At 40.5% G+C, this 13,999-nt stretch overlaps 1 protein-coding gene and 1 non-coding gene across 3 annotated transcripts in view; both read right to left on the minus strand.

Moving 5' to 3' along the window:
* The window catches only part of LOC121925521 (protein WWC3-like), a 529,629-nt gene that overhangs the window by 276,892 nt on the left and 238,738 nt on the right, over positions 1–13,999 (minus strand). The gene's annotated exons all lie outside the window — the stretch shown is intronic.
* LOC121927430 lies at positions 1,997–2,103 on the minus strand. The gene has a single exon (XR_006103204.1). It is a non-coding gene; the product is annotated as a U6 spliceosomal RNA (small nuclear RNA).

The raw sequence follows: 13,999 nt of genomic DNA on the forward strand, positions 1-13,999 counted from the left end.
GAATACTTCCAGTTTGCAATGCTAGAAAGCAGAATAAGAATTCTGCTTCCCATGAATTATTCTTTCAGGCTGCATCTGCACTACAGAAATGATCCAGTTTGACACCACTTTAATTGCCATGGCTCAATGCTATGGAATCCTAGGAACTGTAATTAATTGTGGCACCAGAGCTCTCTGACAGAGAAGGCTAAATGTTCCACAAAACTACAATTCCCAGGCTTTCATAGCATTAAGCCATGGTAGTTCAAGTGGTATCATAATAGATAGTTGCTGTAATGTCTATACAGGGGGAATGCAGTCATCATTACACAGATTTGAACGCTGGAGCTCTCCCTTTCCTTGCTTTATCCCCATAACAACCTCCTGGGGTAAATCAGCCTAAAAGAGAATGACTGCCCAAGTTCACCCATTCTGTTTCATAGGGACAAGAACCTGTATGCCACATCCCACTCCAAAATTCTAACACTACATCCCACTGGTGCTCTGCCTTCAAATATTTCAAAATAACTTGTAAAGGTAACAATTTAACCTGTGGAAGAAAAACAACGTAAGATCCCTTCCAACTATTCTCATCCTTCTGACCTTTCCGCTGCTAGATGCAGCCTCTGTTGGGGACAGTGCACCTCAAGTTGCAGGTATTATTTCCTTTCCTCATTTTCTAGAAAGCTTTGCATAAATTATTCCTGTTCTCCAAATGCTGGTCAATCTACAAACAAAACAATAGAGCCCTTCTGGTATCCCATTTTAAACTTTCATCTTGATCATAAAAAAAAAGTGGGAGGTGGGAACTCCATGATCCTTGAAAGGCCTCTTTGTGAAAGAGAAATTTAATAACCTTGCTGTGTGTACACCAGGTGTTCTTTACTAACAAGTACTGGTGATAGAGTGATGTTTCATTTTGACAATGACGTCTCGGAGGTATTCAATTGCACTCAAAACATTGTCCAGATGCTATATCTTCCAGGATTACTGAATATCTGGTCAAACCATATAATTTTATTACACTACAGGGTTAAACATACTAAATGGCAGTGCCAGGGAACATTTGGAAACACAGTAACCTTGATGTTCAATGTGGGGAAATTTCAAGGTGTTTAATGGCTTCATAAAATGGCACACTTTTGTCTCACCCTATAACATCAGCAGTAAATTCTTGCATTACTGCTGTTGTAAAATGCAGTAACGGAAACCCCAAGTTGTACTATATGATACCCCTGGGGTAAAAGTTAAGGATAGTTTTTCCTCAGAAATGGCCACAGGAAAAGCCATTGATTGTCAGAACACGCTGAGAAATATCTAGCCAAAGTTTAGCACTTTTAAATTCCATTGATTTCAATGAAAGACGTAAGTGACTAGTTACATTTTCCTGACTATAACAAAGAACCATAAGGAATGCATAATGACTCAGACACGTTTGAGCCCCTCAGTATGGGCCAAAGTATTTGAACTTTCTTTCCAAGGAAGAATAGAAACAATTGAAGTATAAATACTAGAACACAATAAATGAACAAAATTTATAGTCCAATAATCGCCAATATTTTCCTCCAATTATTCAGAACATTTTAAGTAGGGAGGAGGAGATAATTTGAGAGATTAATAAGAAAAAAATGAATAAAATTAAAATTTAGGTTTAAAAATCTTAATTTTCTCTTTTGCATATATTGCCATATTAAGATTTAAGACTGCCATGTTAAATTGTTTTGATAAATGCATAGATCTCATTTGGAATTTAGATACATGCACAGAATTTCTCCTGCTATAATCTGCTATTTGTTTATTTGCTTGTTGGAGTGGTACACAACCTTTCTCTCCCACCACATGGGACTCAGGATGGTTCACTATAAAACCAAAGAAGCACATTAAGTTCAGAACAAAAAGGCCCACCCAGATTCTTTAAAGTATAAGACAACTGAAGAAGTAATTTAAACATTTTAAATAGGAAAGGGGCAGCATTTGCTCAAATTAAAAGCCCATTTTACAGCAAACAAATTTAAATTATTTAATGGAATGCTTCACAAATTTGCATGTCATCCTTGTGCAGGGGCCATGCTAATCTTCTCTGTATAGTTCCGATTTTAGTATATGTGCTGCCGAAGTGAACACAATTAACTTCTTTAATAACAACATACTTGTGTATTGTTTCCTGGGCTACCGGCCTGAAAAAATTTATAATGTCCCCTCCTTCTCAACCACCCTGGGGAATGTGACCTGCTCAGGTTTTGAAAATAACAGGAATGCATTCCACTACTGAACACTGTGCTATGCATCTGATAATGGTAAAATCCATTGATCCTTTCCCTTGTTGATGCAACTGCCTAGTTTTGTGAAAAAGTTCTTCAAGTACTCAGTCTTATGCAGGGCTCCTGAGTTCAGTGGTAGTCACTCACAAATACATGTACAGTATGTAGAATTACAGCCTTTACTGGTTCTCAAATAGTGGGGTGAGACCTCTGGGGGACCCAAGGGGGGAGCGAGACTTGGAGGTCCTGATTCCCCCCTCCTCCTCTTGAACTTTTTATGTGTGTAAAATTTGTATATGCATCGAGTTAAATATTGAATTTACTTAAATAAAACTATTGTGATTTGAATGATGTTACTTCCTTCTAAAATGTTAAAATCTGAATATACGTGAATGTGCAAATGAAAATATACATTTTATTCAAAATATTTTTATTCATATACATTGAGTAGAGGGGAGGGCAACATCCACAAATACATGTAAAGGGGGGTCCCAAGGGTAAAAAGTTTGGGTGCCACTAGCCTTTACCACTGAGGAAACTTGTGAAGAAAAAGAATCAATTGTCACTTGAAAGAAGCCAGGAAGCTAGTACATGTCATAGAAGCAAACAATTAAAATTAAAAGGTATCTTGGGTGATAAAACTTCAGTTAAAAAGAACACACACTTCCTTCCTAACTAGAACAATTCTAGAGTAGACCCAGGGCATATGAACAGAATTAGCTACTGTGCCTTTCTGACATTTTAGCAACAGAAGAAAAGCTTCAGTTTTGGAATCTTTAACATATTTCATGTAGGAACTGGAAAAACGACTCTTGCTTTAAAAAAAAACCTATGAAATTCATTGGGTCTTGCTAAGTCAACAGGCAACATTAAGGCACATACATACATTAGGTTCATATAAATAGAATTATACAGTAATAGCACTTTTCCCTTTAAAAATCTAATTAAATTTATTTTTTCTGGAATGCAGTTAGTTTATTCTAGCATGTTAGTACAACAAGTATCTTATTATCCACTCACAGCCAAAAGGTGGGAGGACATGAAGAATAATTGTCTGTTTCTTCTAAAGGAATGCTATTAAAAAATACCTAGACTGATCTTTCTCCCATTTTAAAATAAATGTTTTATAGAGACGCTATGCCTTATTTCAAATCTTCAAAGCTCAGAGCATGAAGAAATAACAGATCAATCATGAATTTGGGTTAAAAACATCTGAATCTTAGGTCATTAGAAGTATAGTTGCCAATCTTTCATCTTCACTAGCCTTGGATGAAGATTATACTAAATATAGTGTTAACTAAAACATGCAGTGGGCCTCTTTTGCTTTGAGCTAAGCCAAAGTCAAAACAATGGGGCCAAATTCGGGGCTCTTTCATGCTACATAATTATGACACCATGATTCCAATTTAATTGCCATGGTTCTATACTGTGAAACTCTTGAGTTGTTGAGTCACTAGAGCTGTCTAGCTGAGAATTCTAGACATCTCTTCCTAAGCTGTAAATCCTAGGATTCCATAGGAACTTGCCATGTCAGTTACAATGGCATTATACATTGGTCTTGCTGTATTGGTAGGCTAGCTATCTCTGGATTGGAACTCCCATCACCCCATCCCATATTATTCAATGGTTGTGTGTGCACGCAACTGCACTAATGTGAGTATGTGCACATTGCCACCCATTTACTAATATGCTTTTGAGCTGCCACATTTTTCCCATCTGTGGTGGTGCGGTGGAATTGACCTCCCACAATGGGAAGTATGTACTGTTCTTCCTTAAGTTATTTAAATTATTTCCATCCTCAATTTGATCTGTTCTGCCTCAGCTATTTCCATTCTCATAGGCTGAATCCACACTGCAGAAATAATCCAGGTTGCCACCACTCGAATTTCCATGGCCCAATGCTCTGGAATTCCAGGAACTGTAGTTTGTTGTTGCTCTCCGACAGATAAGACTTAATGTCTCAAAAAATACATCTCTCAGAATTCCATAGCATTGAATCATAGCAGTTAAAGCTGTGTCAAACTGCATTATATCTGCAGTGCAGATACCAAATTCATCCTCATTAAGTTTAAGTAAAAGAGGAGGAAGTGTGGAACAGCAAGCCAGCCTACTTTGTTACTACTTAAGACATTTTTTCTTTCTCTTTTTAATGCTGTTCATACTTCTATGTTCTTGACCACCATCTGGGCCAGTATTCTTTGACAACTGGGCTTGCATCTTATATGGTTTCCCTCTCTCTCTTTCCTCCAGCTGATATCACTGCAAGGATGGGGAAGAATTTTGTTCATTTCTAGGTTTGGAAAAGTTGTACTGGGCAAAAGATCCAAACCAAGATCCTGTTGAGGACTTATGGGCCTTTAATATTTTTGCCTGCCTTGTTGTGTTTTAATCTTGCTACTGTATTTTGCATTTTCCTAACATAAATTGCAGGTGTGGGGCTTGATCAAGACTGCACTGGCAGGTGGTGGTAGGGAATTAAAACTCCTGTACCCCATTCCAGGTTTGGAATTCTGTCCATATAACTTATCTTTTTAAAGAAATCATTCATGCTAGTTCTAGCCACATGGCAGATGTCCACATCTATTCAGTTAAGTTGTGCCTGACACAGCAAGCCGTGTTTCTGGCTGTACCACTTTCAATGAAGGGAGATATTCATATTATGGAATGCTACTTCAGGAAAAAAAGTATTCTTACACAGAAAATCCACTATGTCTTTGGAGAGGGGGTAATTCAGACGTCATTTTATTTTTAGAGCAACGATGTTGTAGTGAGGTACTCACCCAGGTGGAGAGAGCTGAGGGGGCTAAGGGCAGCCAGGTGGTGGAAGTTGAGGGGAAGGAGGAAGTTAGCCCAGAGGTGGAGCCAGTGGAGGAAGAAAGAGGAGCTGGAAGGGATATAAAAGGAGAAGGGCTGAGGTGTGTGGGGAGAAAGGATGGATGTGGAAGAGCTGGTCGGGCAAGGGAAAGAACAGTGTTTAAGGAGTCCAGGGAGGGATGGAGTGCCGGCGCCTCTTCCAAGAAGGGCTCAACGCCCAAGGCAGAGGACCCAAGGAGAGGGGAGGCAGCGGAACCCTCGAGAGGAGGGAGCCTGGACTTTTGCTGGTTCTGGGGATGAGACAACCAGAGATCCTCAGGACTTAGAGGATGATTGGTGGGGTCAAAAAGGGAGGCTCTGGGAAGCAAGCCCTGCCTCAGTGGGACGTTGGGAAGGCTGACTTGAAGACAGGACTTTATGTTTTGAGTTACTATCTTCTGGACACAAAGCTATTTTCTTATTAAAGGTACCGTTGTACCATACATGCCTGAGTAAGTTTGTTGTGCATGTGGGGAAGACCATTAGGGGAGGAGTCTGTTTCCTGGCAAGATGGAGCCCGCAATGCCAGCCCCGCCCACAGATGTGAATAATCTCATGCATGCATTCTGGGTTTGTTAACACTTTTTTATCAGAACTACATTTCTGCATAAGTCTCCCTGCATAATCCACCCCGCACTCTCAGCTCAACAGGAAAATTGGTACTCAGTCATCCAAGGGTGAGATTGGCGACTACCCAGCAAAGGGCTTTTATGACAGTAGCGCCTTCTCTTTGGAACGCCTTACCCGAAGAGATCCACCTTAGTGGAATGGTGGAAGCCTTTAAAAAGGCATTAAAAACTTACCTCTTCCTATAAGCCTACCCTCCCAATTCCTTGTAATAAAGTTTCCCTCCCCTTACTGTTTAATGATGTAGGTATTTATAATTGCGATTTTAATAATGTGGAATGTTTTTAGCCAATATTTGTGGAATTAATGTACATTGATGTGTATTTTTAATATGTCATTTGTTTTATATTGTATTTACCTCTATACTGTACACCGCTTTGATCCTGGGAAAAGCGGTTTATAAATAAACAATTTATTATTATTTTATTATTTTGTTGCTCACACGTGCTTGCCAGTCCTGCACCTCCCAGTCAAGAGTGCTGGTGAGTCCTGTGAGAAACTGTCTGCAGCTAGATGTCTCTCCCACTTCTCCCTGGATCCACTGGCTACAAAGAGATGGAGGGGTGGAGTTATTCACACAGTTGATGATGCAAATCTTCTTAAAAATAACTTGAAAAAACAACCCAGTACCGATTTTCCTTCCCCCCCCCCCAAATGTAATTGGTTGTATTCGGGATGAATGTGAACAACAGAGATTCAACTGAATTCACCTTAGATTATTTTCACCAACTGAATAACCCATTGGAGAAGTCTTGAAATAGGAGAAAACACTCCATCATGGAATTTTTCACCAGTTAAGAAAGAAGACTAGTAATGGGAAGAGCAGTGTGAAAGAATGAAGCAAGATCCTAAAGAGTACTGAGCACTAAAGTTAGAATTCTCCAAGTCATCACCAAAGAGGAGTTACGGAAACTTGATCTAGACAATGAGGAAATTGAAATAGTTAAGGGTTTCCCTGATCAGAACAGGGATTGCAGTCAAGAAATCAGAAGAGGACTAAAAGTTGAAAAGGGGGGCTATGACAGAACTAGAAATGCAAAGATATAAAACTGAGCACCAAAATTAAGACCATCCAAACCATCATATTTTCCATCACCATGTACAGATGTGAGAACTGGACAGTGAAGAAAACTGATAAAAAGAAAACCAACTCATCTGAGATGTTGAGCTGGAGAAGAGTGCTGAGAATACCATGGATAGCCAAAAATACAAACAAATAGATCCTTGAATAGATCAAGCCTGAATTCTCTTTGGCAGCTAAGGCCTGTTACAAACTGCCAAAATAAAGCTGCTTCGGGTCCAGAATCAATTAGGGTGGCTACAAGCCTTGATCTGCAAGCCCTGAGCAGACCAGTGGAAGATAGGAGAGCTTGGAGATGTCTCATAGATAGGGTTGCCATAACCCACCTGGGGGAGGGACAAACCCGATTTTTGGCCAGTTGGCACGGTCCTGCCCTCGTTTTGCTCCTTGCCCAGGTTTATCCCGGGTTGAGCTGGTTGCCGCTGCCTCCGCTGCAACAACCGCGGCTACTCTGCAGCCGCCACCGCCATTCCTGTTGCGGCTGCTGCTGCAGCCTTTCCACTGCCTGCTGTGCTTTGCCCTGGCCCTGCGTGCTCTTGCAGGAGCTCCTGCCCTTCAGGCTGGCTAGCCAATGGCTGGACAGCCCTCCCCTGCTGCAGGAGCCTGTGACTGTTAGCAGGGGGTGGAGCTGTTCCAGCTCTACTCTCCCCATTGGCCAGCCAGCGTCAAGAGGAGGAGCGTCTACTCTTTGGTCCCTTGTGCGGACCGAGGGCAGGAAAGAGCTTTGCCGGCAAGCTATTTCTCTTCCTTTTCTTTTTCTTCCCCTGTTTTTTCTTCTCTTCTTCCTCTTTTTCTTCCTCTTTCCCCTCCTCCTCCTCCTCCTCTTTGTTTTCTTCCCCTCCTTCTCTTCTTTCTCCTCCCCCTACTCTTCTTCTTTTTCTTCCCCTTTTTTCTTTTCTTCCCCTCTTCCTCCTCCTCCTCTTCTTTTTATATTTTTCCCTATTCTTCTTCTTTTCTCCTCCTTTTCTTCTTTCTCCTTCCCATTCCTTTTTCTCCTCCTCCCCCCTTCCTCCTCGGCTGCTGCTGCTCCTGATGTTGTTGTTGTTGTTGTTGTTGTTGTGTGCCCAACTCCTTTATGACTAATGGCAACCCAGCCTCTAGCCCCCCTTCTCTAGCCCCTCTTTCTCCAACCTTCCTTTCTTCAACCCCCTTATTTAACCCCCTTCTATCTAATCCTCCATCTATTTACCCCCCCCCTCTAAGCCCCCCTCCTCTTCTTGTCAGGGATCCAGGGCTTCTCAGGGCTTTGCCTCCATGTTTAAAAAAAAAGACTGACTCACAAATCCCCCTTACAGTAAGTTGAGATATACCTGGGGGAAAAGAGGAGTTGAGGGTGGGGGGGGGTTTGCAGGGGGCAAGGAGAAGGAGGAAGGGGAGGAATTGCTAAGAAGGCTTGGAACATGTAGTTTGCCGGCTCAAGGGGCTGCCTGTCTATCTCAGCTCAAATGCTAAGGATGCCTGGACTTGTGCTGTTGTGTGTGTTTTGGAATTTGGGGGAGGGAGGGTTGGCCAGAAAGGGAAGTACATTTCTGCCATCTGTCTAGGAATAATGCCAAAATGTCCTCCATTTTGAACATGCCTAAGAAACATGCGTTTATATCAATACTTTTTTAAAGCATTAAATTTTTTCGCATGTCCTCCATTTTAAAAATATGTCCTACATTAGGCGCTAAATTTTGTCCTACATTGTCCTACATTTCCCCCCATTTGTCCCAGTTTGGAGGTTGACAATTATGGCAACCCTACTCATAGACAGGGTCACTATGAATTCTGGTCAACTCAAGGGCAGCTAACAAACAAAATAAACAAGTCTTAAGCAGTACAACCAAAATAGAGGACTACTATCTCAATGAGAATTTAAGTTATGCAACCAATTTCATCAAATCCTGAATGGAAATGGTCAACTTGATACTGGACTGGTTCAGGTCTGGATTGGTCCTGAGTGGATCTAAGTTGGATTGGTCAGACGTAATTTAGACTGGCTGTGGCTGCATCTGCATTGCAGAAATAATCCAGTTTGACACCACTTTAACTGCCATGACTCAGTGCTAGGCAATTCTGGGAACTAGTTCTGGGAGGTATTTAGCATTCTCTGTCAGAGAGCTCTGGTGTCGTAACAAACTACAAATCCCACGATTCCATTTAGTTTGTGGTGTCAAACTGGATTATTTCTGCAGCGTGGATGCAATCTGGTCCAGACATCAAACCACAGTAAATGAAAGGCAGACAAGACATCTCAAAAATATTGTAAAACAGCACCACAGATGGACAGAAAGTGCTGGATTTTACTGACTGACACCTCTGTTTCCAATATGGGCTAACAATTATTCTCTCCAGTCAGAATGCTTGGGTTGGTGGTTAAGAATATAGGCTGGAATCTTGTTGGGCAGTTACAAATGCACAATCTAGAGTTACACCCACATGACTCATTTGTATTCACGATACCTATGTAGCCTCTGGTTTAGGGAATGGAGACTGTGAAAGTCTCTACTTGCTACTAGAAAGTACCCTATTTACTGAGTAACAGCTACTGTGATTAATGGGGGGTCTGATGCCTTGCTGATCAGGAAGCAGATGACAGTTTCCACCCCATTAGGTGAGAGATCTCCAGTAGGAGGGAGAATTGTGAAGGAGTCCTGTTTCTGCTGGTCACACTAGAGATCGCTCACAGGAAAAGGTGGAAACATCAATCAGCTGCTTTCTAAGTGACAGGGGTACAGATCCCTATTGATCACAGCAGCTGTTTACCAGTAAGTGGGGATCAGGAGAATCAGGACAGGATTCACTGCATAGTGCCATATCTACAATGGTAATGCATTCATAACTCCCCACGTATGTGAGGAAGTAGATTCAAGTCTAGAAAAGCTCATGCTACCAGCTTCTTTCTTTCAACTAGGTCCACACTGCAGAAATAATCCAGTTTGAAACCGTTTTAACTGCCCTGGCTCAGTAAACTGCGCAGTATTAGGGTTTTCTGGGAACTATAGTGTCAGAGAGCTCTGGTGGCACAATAAACTACAATTCCCATGATTCCCTGGCACTGAGCCAAAGCAGTTAAAGTGGTCTCAAACTGGATTATTTCTGCAGAGTGTTTTGGACCTCTGTCTCAAGGGTCCCATCATACTGCATTATAAGCAGTGATTGATCTTCCTTATGCACAAATCAACCATTGTAACCATTGGTTGCAATAAAGATACTGTATGTGCATTTCCATGTTGAGGTGATGCTGTGTTACATATGCAAACCAGAAGACCCACAGGATAAATAATGGAGGAGGCAAATCAAAGAGTGATGTAAACCGTAGTCCATCCCATTAGACCTTTCACTGTGGAAATTTTAGGGTTCAAATCCCTATCTTAGCCTTGGGATCATGAACAATCTCTGGCAAGTCAATACCAACTAACATTTATATAAAGCACGAATGTTAATGACCTACCTTTAAGCCAATAGATATCCTGCCAGTACCCCTCTGTAAGGTTTAGCTTCTAGTATATCCAGAAGGTAAATCAGAAATCAAAATGAAAGAAAGCTAACATCTGCTGGCAAGATCAGGAGCTCTTAACTCATCTCTCTTTCATGTCAAGATAAGTGATTGTGCAAACAAAAGGAGGGATAGGCAGCAGTCCCGGCATAATAACCTCGAAATCTTGATCATGTACACAAGCCATCACAGAGTGCTTCTGAGGATGAATGCCAAATACTAAGTGAAATCATTGATTTGAATTAAGATTCCATGTGCACTTAATTTATGTAACCATTAAAACATGCTTATTTCAGCTGTTATATATAAAGGCAAAGCTTTTGGACTTATAATTTCTCAACTAGGTGACAATGAGAACTACCAATATGGAGTCTGTGATATCAGCTCCTCTCTGTCACTTTTATTGTGCCGTGCACACTGCAATGTCCCAGTCCACTCTAGGCCTTGTTGTGTCTTCCATATAAGTGTCTACCCCTCCTTAAGACCTTGGGAGACAGACAGAGCTTGAACACTGACTGCAAAAGGCTTTAAAGAACTGGAGTAATGGTATAGTGAGACATCTATCTGTGTTGAAAAATAGAACATGTGTGCATGATGGGTCCTATCACAGTTTTGATTCAGAAAAAACATAGAGCTCATTTCCACATGTACAAAAATACTGGAAATGTGGTTTTTCAGACTTTAGACAGGTACTGTTTTAGTACTGCATATGCATATACAATCCTGAATATATAAACTAGCCTCAGGTTCAACTCAGGTACCATTGTCCCCAGCTTCACTTTGCTTCAAGGTCCATGTGAATCATTTATTTAAACTGATGACATGAAAATCAAAGGAATATAGTGGGGAAGTAGGAGAAGGGGTAGCACTGGAAAAACTGTGGAAGGCATTTTGTTCTTCCATTTTTAAAAAAGAGAAATTGTTTTTTTTTAAAGTCCAAAGTCAAAAACCTGATTTTTAAATCATTTTTCCATACATCTCCTTAAATATTATAGTTTCTGAAATATTTTCCAGTGACGCCTGCTGGATATGTGCTCATTTTGTTTAATTTAACATCTGCTTTTGACACCTTAAACCATATGATACTCTTTGGACATTTGTCATCTTAATGGCTGATCTCGTGGCTTGGCATGTATTAGCTTTAAGTTTTATCTGCGTAATCATTTCTCTTTGCCATGTGCAGATCAAGGATTTCACATTCTTTGCTTTACATAATGGCAAACCTCAAGGCTCAATACCGGGCCCTATATATCTTTGATTATGTTCAAGTCTTCTTGAAGTGTTGATTATGTCATATGGCTTTCATTTTCCCTCGCATTCTGATGATATTCAGATCTGTGGTTTCTTTAACCTTTCCTACTGAGGTCAGTAACTGTATCTTTGAGTGTCTAACAGCTGTCTCATGCTGGACATTTTATAATTTTTTGACATTAAGCACAGACAATTTGGAAGTTTGTTAATTGGCACTGACAGTTGCCATTGTATGTTTGGGTTAGATTTCACAGAATAAGTTCAATAACTCCTGCTAGGAATCATAGCAATATTTTTGCCACCAAACTTGTTTTTACCTAAGATTTACATTCTTTTATTTTCTTTTAAAAATCAGTGTCACTGTCAATTACTAATATAACAAATATTCTTTCAATTGGACCATCAAAAAAGCAAGTCTACTACTGCAGTTTGTAATTCTCATGGGTTCAATTAGGATGAGCAGCCATTTTAGTTTTTTTCCTCCAAAAGTTCCATTGGTGACCATCCCACTTGAATGTGTTGGTGAAAGAAATGAGACAGTAGGACACACTCCTTCATCTCAGCAAGATGAAACTCTCTTGACTACCTTGGGAAGAAATCAGTATTTAATAAGGGTTGAGCTTCAGAGTCTGGTAATTCCCGAACTTCAAACAAAACTGCCCTTATTCAAAGAGATTTGTGAGATGTTCTAATCATTATGATGTGGGCTGAATCCAAATCTGAATCTATAGCCTTATTAGTGAATCAGAGGAATCCAGAGACCCAGATAGCATGTCTTCAAAACAGATACATTTCATCCAAGCATTCCAAAAGAGAAGAATGCAAGGGGAGGAAAAAGGAAGAGCGTGTAATTTTGTGTCTGGCAGGTTGGTCTAGCTCTTGCTGTAACCACAGTAACTGATTTCATTAGATATTTGTAACCCCGATATTTGGAGGAAGAAATTCTGGTACCATATACTGTAGCACTGTTCCATTGTTCAGTAGTCTTTATTAGTTCTCTCCATCATGAGCAGAAAAGTTAAGAGTCTTTAGGGAATCTCTAGTACTCAGGACAATGTAACGTTGGGTGCTTGCTTTACAAATGGTGGATATTTGCATTCTTCTGCCTTTGTCACTGTATGCCTCACACTAGGGCTGCAACGTTTAAAATTAAATAATTTGTTCAATTTTCTCCCTGCTAGAGAAATGTATTCAAATACTGTACAGTTTTCAAAGACATTCTCACAATGGGGAGAATGCCTCCTGCCCAAGGCTTCCCATTTTCTCTCCCCTCCAACATGACAATATAGTGGGTAGAGGAGGATAATGAACAACCTAAAGTCATCCAGCTATGTTCTGGTACCAGATGCATGAAGGTATGCTCTGAGATCTGGGCTCCTCCAGAGTGTCAGCTATCAGAACACAACTGAATGAGGTTCTGCTGTTGCCCAACCTCCCCCAAACACTACTTATCAAGGGAAGGGGCAGGAAAATTGTGAGTGTTGGTGGTGGCTGAAATAGTCGTCTTGGTATTTGCTGGGGTTTGATTCCAGGACAATCAGTGTATATCAAAATCCCTGGATGCTCAAGTCCCATTAAATACAATGACATAGTAAAATGTTGTCCCTTATATAAAATGGGAAAACCATGGTCTGCTGTTTAGAATTTTCTTTTGTATAGTTTCAAGCTGTGTATGTTTGAATCTATGGATGCAGAATCCATACATATGGCTGACTGTATTTGGTGGTTGTGGAGGTTGGTATTCTCCTACCTCCACAACATCTGAAGCCTCTCTAAAACTCACCATTGCATTGCGGTTCCCCTCATGACCATTGCTGGTGGAGAGTGAAGGAATCAGAGAAGCATCTGGCTACATCCTCATAACCAGATGCTGAGCAATTATATAATCCATTGAAACATCTGAAGGGCCTTAGCAGACCTCAGTGGAAGATGTCATAAGGGGATATAGCTAGATGCTTGGAATTTTTGTAAGTGTTGACTGGACATTCAGCTATTAATTCTAGTTGGGACTACCAATAGGATTCAGGCCATAATTCCCTCTTAAATGGCTCCTATTCCTTTGAATATTGATCAGTTATGTAACAGTAAGAACACAGTAGGATAGTTTATTTAATTTCTGTGGGAGACAGGAAGTTTTGGATTTCAAAATGAGACTAATATTTGGGCCTAAGTCAAATAAATCAAATAAATCAAATAAATTAGAATTGAATTAGAATGGTTTATGAATTGTCAAAGCCAAGTCTGGGGAAAAAATAATGTGATTGACAGTGCCTACACCTAGTACATAAATGTAGTAATTAAAAGTAATACATCGATGCTTGCATTTACAGAGATGAGTGCCCAACATGTGTTGGTCACCATATGCAAGTGGAATTTTCACAAAAGGCATGAAAGGGTATGAGAGCTGACTGGAAACCACAGGTGGTTAGATAAGGAAAAGAAAAAACACTACAAAATGTACCCTTG

This window comes from Sceloporus undulatus, chromosome 3 (assembly GCF_019175285.1).
Source record: "Sceloporus undulatus isolate JIND9_A2432 ecotype Alabama chromosome 3, SceUnd_v1.1, whole genome shotgun sequence".
NCBI classification, from domain to species: domain Eukaryota; kingdom Metazoa; phylum Chordata; class Lepidosauria; order Squamata; family Phrynosomatidae; genus Sceloporus; species Sceloporus undulatus.